The sequence below is a fragment of the Pieris rapae genome, chromosome 13 (genome assembly GCF_905147795.1).
Source record: "Pieris rapae chromosome 13, ilPieRapa1.1, whole genome shotgun sequence".
Taxonomy (NCBI): domain Eukaryota; kingdom Metazoa; phylum Arthropoda; class Insecta; order Lepidoptera; family Pieridae; genus Pieris; species Pieris rapae.
This window is the reverse complement of record NC_059521.1, coordinates 9,612,801-9,622,505: the sequence shown is the minus strand read 5'-3', so window position 1 is coordinate 9,622,505 and position 9,705 is coordinate 9,612,801.

The following is a 9,705-nucleotide window of genomic DNA, read 5'->3' as shown; positions in this document are numbered from 1 at the left end:
CTGACATCTGACAACAGTTAACAGACTTGACAACAGACATTTCTCTAACAATTGACATTCTTGGTCAGCGCAAATACAGATAAACAAAACATCATGCAGATACCGTAAAGTACAATATCTGGTATTAACAGAAAAGTAGATATATATAGTTAGTATAGATATATAGTTAGACTCACATTGGTACATCTTATGTTCACTATTTTGTTCTTTCTCACTTAATTAATCACAAGTGTTGCAAGCGCCTACCCATTTATACAGTATTCTTTCTCTTTATAGTATTAAAGACCTAATAATACTATTTTTAAAAGTCATGGGAAACAAAATGTTACCAAAATGATAATATAATTTATAAGACATTAATGTGAAACTGAATAGACTTAGATTTGTAAAAAAATCTACTTTTGGTTTACAAAAATCGCTTTATATCCCATTATTTATTTATTAATAAGTAATCTAACAGCTTATACTTATACATATAATACAAAACACTAAGACAATACAGAAAGCCAAAACAGATTACATATATTATATTCCCAATGCCGCTTTAATCGCACTATAATAAGCTATTGACTATCTCAGCCCTGCATACCCATATTGTTCTGTTCATTTAATTGAACCTTTGGGCCCTAATTACCATGACCGAACATTGACATCGAAATATCTGGCAATGGCTCTGAAATCTTGGCAAACGCATTCTAACTTCCAAGAAAAGTTATTTGAAAGCGCCCCACTTATCAGTGAAGAATTGCAGTTAAATAATTGTTCAATTGATTGATTGTTTTTTAATTTTGTAAACAACGACGGGCCAAGTCAGTAATTCATATTTTTTTCGAAAGACGCGTAGAAGCCATTAAATAAAAGCACCTGTAAAACACAGTCTAATAATTAATGTTTTAGAAATTATATGATATACCTATAATATGTGTAAAGAACACAATCAACCCTGCCATAAACACCGATAAATTTGGACATATTTTTGTGACATTGACATGACATTAATTATTTAGAAAATAAAGGTAATTAAGTAATTAATATTTTTATTACGAAAAAATAATGAAAAAAATTATAATGCTGATATAGTTGCATGAATCAAAACGATTTTTGCTTTTATTTATGATATATTATATTACTTATACAATTTATATATTTCACGGAATCCATTTGCATATAAACATTCACGCACACAGGCACACAAATTTATCAAAGTTTTTGATTCACTTTGGTTTCCTCTTAATTTATGTTTAAAAACCTAAGTGTTTGTTATTTCATGTTACATCGCAAAAGTTCAGTCGCCCACAACACAGGAATATTCTGAGTAAATAAAAAAAAAAAAAAGAATGTCTGTAAAACAATGCAATAAAAGATCTTACTAAAGTTTTATTAATTTAATTTAATTCAATACGCGTGATATCTTCAGCTCCGCTTTTTAGGGTAAGATTAAAGTCAATATTTATCTCTAACTATGACTTTGGTATGCCAAAAAGGTATTTGATTTGAGTAATTGGATTCATTCACCAAGTATCGACCCGACGAACTTAACATTAAAAAAGGCACAACCGATTTATAATTTTGGTCAGTCCATTAATCTCTTATTATGGTAAGATATATATATTTTCATATACCATTAATTCTCTAACATCTTCTATGGTATGTACCAATGACAACTTCCGGTTAAAATGTTTTACAACAACTAGATGTAACTAAGATTCTTAAAGATACGCGATACTAGTGTAATGTCATCATCTAAACTGGCCAAGAGTCAATGAATCATCACAGCCAGTCGTAAAAAGTTATACATATATTGGAACTCAACAAAAAGTATAATTAACATCGCGTAGGGTATGCCATAAAAATTATATACCTATATATTGTATCGCGAGTAGTGATGGCCTAGTGGCTCAAGGGTCTCATTCACATTCCTGGGGTCGAAACCGACATGCCTTAGACCCAAAAAGTCAAATGTTAGGCTCAAAAGGTTTATCGCCTACTTATGTTAGAAATGATCACGGCATAGATACAGAAATCAGAGGCGTAGACCTGAAGGTTGTAAAAATATAATTGTGTTTATTCAGTATAATTTGTAATTCAAAATCATTAAATTCATATAGGAAACACAATGTACACTTATGAGTGTCAAAAAATAAATATATATGTTATGCTTCTAATTTTACATTTACTGCCAGTTCTCAAATCAAGGGCGTAGAACGGAAGAGAAAAACTGGCAATAAACTCTCAGCCACTCTTTTTAATCGCCAAGTTTTTGTTTGTAAGGAGCTGCAACCATTACACCAGGTTCCACATGGCATCTTAAATAATTAAGATTTGAGAAGTAAAGAAATACCTGTAAATAATATGAAACTTAATAGTAAATTACATAATATTTTTTTTACTTTCACAATACTCGTGATTGAGTGTATGCATTTTAGTGAGATTGAGATTGCATTAGTGAATGGGTAAATATGTGGGTGCATGTGAGTGAATGAGTAAGTGTATGGGTGAATGCGAGTGAGAGGGTGAGAGTGTGACTACATATTAGGTCTCAGGAGCAACTCTAACTCTTCTTAAGTGTGTTCATAAGCCAGTCATTTAACCGTTGTGGTACGTATATTACAATACTGACAGCACACAAATATTATTTATTTATACGTTTTAAAACAATTTGTATGCTTAATGAAAGAAATAGAAGAATAAAATATGACATCACAAATTTAACACATCAATTACAAAAAGTTAAATTATATCGCCCTTAAATAATAATATCCCGTGTATTGTATACTCATATCATCATAAAGCAGATACAATCATAGACATCATAATCCACTGACAACCAAATGGGTATGAAAGTGGATGCGTCGGCTAAACCAACCTTATACATATTTCCTGGTATTATTAACATAGGAAATCACTAGGCTTTAATAGTTATCCGGCGAGAGCTTTGCACAAAGTTCACGCATACTTAATGTATGCCACGAGCGCTGAGCTCATAGCCTTTAATAGAATTCTCAATCAACTTAAATACTCTGTAATCGGACTATGCGGCTCGAAGCTAATACAAACTTAAACAATTGCGACCGGTTTTAAAAAGCACTTTTTCACATCCGGTTTTCGACACTTATTGACTAGCCATTTCATTTAATAAGTTTCGATCGAAAATACATTTTTTTAATATTTAGGGTCAGTTTCACAATGTATGGATAAAGTACTAAATAGATATTCGAAAGATTAACGTTCCGAATAAGATACTTCGCCTTTCATGACGAATAGCGCTATCTGACAGTCGTGAAACGCAAAAATACTATTAATTATTTTTTAATACAGTTGCTCAAAAAGTGGCATATTGCAGGAAGGTATAGCGTTCGGAAAGAGTGCTATTACACACTCGTGCTTTTTCTTTGCCTTTCCCGCACTAGTGCGTTATCATTCCCAACTGTCAAAACAATGTCTATAAAGAAGAAAAAAACAACCACGAAGGTTTTATTAAAAAGATTCATAGAAGTTTTTATGATATATGATTTCTAAATATTATATAATAATTGGATTCAATAAGTTCGTTTAGGTTTCTTTTCATTTCATATCAATTAAAAAAATATTAAAAAGAATTTTATAATATATGCAAATACGTATTTCTAAAAAGTTTACTAATAATTGGATTCAATAAGTTAGGTTAGGTTTCTTTTATTTCATATCAATAAAAAAATATTAAAAAGAAAAAACCAGCCATGAAGTTTTTACCAAAAAAATCACAGAAGTTTTTATGATTCATGCAAATATTTTAAAAAGAAGCTACTACTTAATTTGTTTCAATATCAGATTTAATGATTAGATTCAATGAGTTAGATTTGGTTTTCTTTCAATTTTTTCAGAAATGTTCTAGCGAGTTGGGTTATTTGTTGCACAAAATGAGTAATTTCGACGGTATTTTATTTGAATGAATACCACCCGAACTCAGTATAATTGCACAAAATGCTTCGGAGAACAATTTACCGGAAACATATAAGTCAACTTTATTCCAACGAATTTATTCTGTAGAGAGAAGAGAAAAAAAGCAATTAGTTTAATAAAATTGCTTAATTTTTTCGCAACTATATTAAAAATAGTCGTTCAGTACACGTGGGAAACCGTCATTGCAACTTGTTCCGACTGTCAACCCTCACCTTCGGCTGCGCCTCGGCTCGGGTAGACATTTGTCGAAACTCTTTGCAATGACAGGCTTTCCGCACTTGTAATGAAATATATACTATATCCTACCAATGAGTAACAAATTGCTTATTTGGAACTTATCCGGACATTGTGAAACAGACCCTTAATGTGATTTTTTATTGATGCTGTTACTATGTTTACATGTTTTATTTTTCTTCAGTCATGACTTCTTTTAGTCATCCTCTTTACTTTTTATGGCAACAATCTTAAATTTTTGTAACATGAACACTGTAATTTAAAATTAAGTAAGGGCGATGAGAACTTACAGAATGCACATTGCACATGGACATGGAACACGGAATAGAGGAAGGAGGAAGACAGAGCAGTTGATCGGCAGATGATATAATAAAAGGCACAACTTGGACAAGAAAAGCTAACATTAGATATGAATGTAAGCAGCTGGAAGAGGCCTCTATTAAATTGAGAGGTCACAAGACACTTTGATCACCAAAACTGCAACATATGACGTATAAGATTAAGTTAGGTTATGTGACTAAAACAAATGTTTAGGTTCTTTATTTTTTTAAGTGAAACTCTTTATCGGCGTTGAAAAAAAATAACAGTCACATTTCTCGGTTGCGCGCCATCTAAAAAAAATTCATAGTTCATTACCATAAGCCAATTATATTCATGTCTATGATGATAAAAGCCTTTGGTTATACTTTGTCTAATTTCTCTTTATTTAACCAATTTCATGTTAAGTTGCATATAGTAGATTACTTTTCGAAATATAAGATCATAAAGAAGATTCACTTCTTACGTGTGTACACTAGTACACGCACACATTTATTAATTATAATTATTTTGTGTTTTTCTGTATGTGTTCGTTACTAATAAGTGTTATGTCTATGCCAATAAGTTAATTCGTTGAGATTTGTATAATACGGTACCCTTTAGTCGTGTTAGCCGACGTTATTATAATGATACAGGCGTGTCGCACAGGAATTTCTTGAGCAGCGGTACTAATTTCTATATAAAACCTTATTCAATATTCAATCAATATTCTACAGACCCTGTCATTATTCCGCTTACATTATCGAGGCAGTGTTAAGTACTTTGAAAGGGCAGGCAAAGTTTATACTTATGTTAGGTTAATTATTTCATATCGTAACTATGTGTAACTATTGTAGATTTAAATAATATTACGTAACAGTTTTGTTATCTACCCTTGTAGATAAATTTATTTGAAACCACATAATTATTCTGTCAGTTACTACTAATGCGATAGTAACTGATAGATTAACTACACAACCTACTAAAAAACATAAAAAAACTTCCTGTGAACTCAGCTAGTGTGCAATAAAATATTATGTCGATCTCGAAATTCTATAAATTAGATGTATTGCTCGCGTAAGTGGCGCTTGCGTGGAAGTTGGAGTGTGCGCGCTATACAATAGTTGAGACTTCCGCCTCAGGTTTTTGCTTGGAGCCTCTCCATTATATCCAGGTTATGAACCTGATACGTAAGTATCCTCAATAAGGACAATTAAGTATAATTTAATTTACTTTATTATTATTTATTTACTTTAGATATCATGTGGAACATAGTGTAATTGTTGCAGCTCCTTACAAACGTTGTGTAAAAGAAAAAAACTTGGCGATTAAAAAGGGCGGAGAGTTTATTGCCAGTTCTTCTCTTCCGTTCTACGCCATTTAAGAACTGACATTAAATGTAAAATTAAAAGCATTCAATGTATATTTCTTTTTTGACGTTCATATATGTACATGTACAATGTTATCTACATGAATAAATGATTTTTGATTAATACACTGACAAAGCAAGCTAACTTCTGAGGCGTAGCTGAACCCACCCAACCCAACACAAACAGGGGAATCATAAGCGGATACAAGGAATACACTCCAAGCAGCCTCTTGTAGAGGTGACGGGTGAATTTATATTGTTCAAAGACAAATCAAATTATCTTTGGTCAACGCATTGTCGCCCGGTCTGAGGGTTGGCGCGGCTCACCAATCCAATACGCATTTCCTCTTACAATTCAAAGATAAAAAATGTACCTACGCTAGACGAACTTCTAAATCAGAAGTTTTAGCAATTTCTAACAATTCCATCTTGTTAAACAATTTCAGACAGAAATATGACTCCTAAATGCAAGTTTTCTTTCAAGGTTTCTGCAAGTACTACGCGATGTGTGTGATGTTGATGTTTGTTTATCATGTGTGAAATAAATACGCGTTAATATCTTGAAATTATTCATTAAACTTAAAAATTGTCTTTTTTCTGTACAAAACTGTTATATAAAGCTCTCTTTGTAGCAAATCTGAGCTAGACACAGACGGAGTTGCATGAAAGACTTCGTCCTTTGTAAATGAATCGATTCAACGTTGCGTCACGAATTTAGTGACGCGTAGTTGGTGACGATACAGCTAACGATGTTCATGGATAATCGATACTTTATAAAACATATTTTATTATTAATTAAATATGTATAAAGAATATTATAGAAATGAAACAAGTATAAGCCAATGGAATCTGGTAAAATTATTGAAATGTCCAAATGTCTTTCGTATTATATATAGTGAGCTCACCACTTAACATCAGGTAAGCCTCCTGTTTTTTATTAATTAAAGCTTGCCAACCCTCGGCACACTCTCACATTGGAAAAAGAACCGCAAAATACTAATTTTTGTGATGAAACTTATAGGAAAATATGACATACAACATTAAATCATACCATTTAATAATTTATAATTTTTTTATTAAAAAATCACATTTCCCACGACGCTCCACACCTGACACTCAAACACTTGGCCGTCCAAAGCGGAATCATCGACAAATTTATAAATGTTGGCAACACTACAATATTAGAAGCGAATCATTGAATCAATTACGAGGAATTACATCATCGAAGGATTGAGTCACGGCCAACCTGTTGCCTTCAAGTTTCGTCCGTGGGCTGGATCCTTTTAGTCATCTTATGATGCTAACTGCTGACCGCAAAAACTAACCTACTGGCATTTATTGAGATAAATAGTGTGAATTGTTATACATACGTAATATTACGTTACGCGTCCTATTGAAGATTATCTATGTCGCATTGTCTGCCTACAGTTTTGGTCCCTTCAGTGTAACTTCAACGCTGGCAGCATTTCTTCGCTGTATAAAATAAATAAATCAGTGGCGCTACAACCTCTTGAGGTCTTGGCCTCAGATATTTGAATCTGTTTCATGATCCTTTTTTAAATCTTATAGGCAAGTAGGTGATCAGCCTCCAGTGCCTGACACACGTCGTCGACTTTTTTTTGGATCTAAGACATGTCGGTTTCCTCACGATGTTTTCCTTCACCCTTCGAGCAAATGTTAAATGCGCACATAAGAAAGTCCATCGGTGCACAGCCGGGGATCGAACCTACAACCTCAGATGTGAGAGTCGCTGAAGCCACTAGGCCAACACTGCTCTTTCCTCGCTGTATGGCGATAGTTATTCGTTGAGTGATGAAGGCTCTGAAGTCACCGGCACTGTCTACCACAATATGTTACTGAAGCTTTAATACTGAATTATTGAAATCAGCGCAGTAATTATTTATTAATAACAAATACATATATAAAAACAATTTCCTCATTATTATCTTATTGTAGGTTTATAATAAATAAATATTATTAAATTCACACGCTAAACTAAATTTATATATATGACTATTAAGATAAGAAATTAGTACGATTAATTAATCAATATTTTCAAGTGAACTTTAGGATAAAAACACTGAGTCAAACAGAATCAAATGCCAAGGTCTTGATATTTCTCTACATGCCATCTTAATACCTACTTGATTTGAAAGTAGTATACGGATATAAAGCTTCTAGTAGTTTTTTATTATTTTAAAATAATAAAAATTGTTAATGTGTAAAGCTAGGATGGAGAAGTTGGTAAAGGATGCCTTTAACCTTCCCATTTGTCCTTTCAGAAGAACGCGTTTTGGACAAAACTCTGAAATCCTGCATTCTGATAAACGAGCTAGGTCTGAATATCCAAAGTTGTTCTTCTCATTTAGAAATCAATTTTCTTATACCAAGTTTTAAAAAAAACACTTTCTATGAATTGGTAATTTGTTCACATTTTCAGTCTGTTGTAATTTGAACTTGCGATGTGAGTTCAACGTAGCAAAGTTGTAAAACGTGTTGATTTAAAAGTTATCTGATTACGTATTGGTTTAAGTGAAATATATCAGAATTATAATTCACTTTTGATTTATCCTCTTTTCGATTTTCTTAATGTATGCAAAACATTATGCGAAAATATTATACATTCTTTATTTAGATATCAGTATTCATACAGCTACTTATTATACAAATTATACAATATCTAAACGATATTATACGTTTATTATTATTAACGATATTATAATATTAACCAATACATACAATTTATTATATGTATATATTATAATAAATTGAGAGATGCGTTGATAACAATGACAGTACATATATTTAATATAAAAGCGCTAAAGCAAAGCCATCATGTCTAATAAAGGATACCATAGTTTATTATATTTCAACAATTTTTGTTATAATATGGTGTGTATACAAAACCTCGGTTCAATACAACTATGTATTTACAAACTATTTACGTAATAATACGCAATTTTGCAGCATTGAACGGTGAAAATTTTTAAGTCACCGTGGTGGTTTATCGTCAGTAATTGTATTAATAGAAATCTTTAGTCCGTAGATTATTACCAAAGCAAAGACCAACTTTTAAAATGAAGATTGTGTCAGCGCTCTTATAAGCAAAAGGGTCGTTGTGATGTCGATACTGTCTTCGAGTTATTCATTAAGATTGATAGGTTATAATTAAAATCGTGCTTATGTGCTAGAAATAATTATACAACGTGTGAATTTGATTATAAATTAATGAGATATTGGTTTACATAAATTATAAGGAATTAAATATTATGACACTATCTGGTTAATATATTCTTGGAAATCGTATTCGTTTTTATAACAAACTTCTAGCGAAATTAGAGCAATATAGCTTTTTATAAATTTGACGATTGTTTTAATGATCCTATTCTTTGTGATTGCTGAAGTCATCAACATTGATAAAGATATGATTAGACCCATCAGAAATGTATTACCATTAGAATCCTTGATGACCATAGACTATTATTGTTTCAATAATGCTAGGTATCCAACTAAAAACTCCGATAATATAACCAAAGGTGTGAAATACGAATAAAAAATCATATTTCGCGTATGCAGTGAAAACTATTAACAATAGAGCAAAGTGTACTACAGTTTAAATTAAGACAACAATATAAAAAAATCGTCCGTATATGATATCTAACAATGTTTTTTTTAAATTTAAAAGTCTGTTTATAGCGAGCTTTAGAACAGCTACGACCGAATGTGGGTGGAACGTGATGACAGAGTTTAGCCTAGGTTATAAAATTAAGATTTCTGAGACAATAAAACTAGCAATTGACGCATTTTATAATGTTACCCGTTGTGTTTTAACCTGCGTAAGAGCGCGTTGTACTTTGGATCTT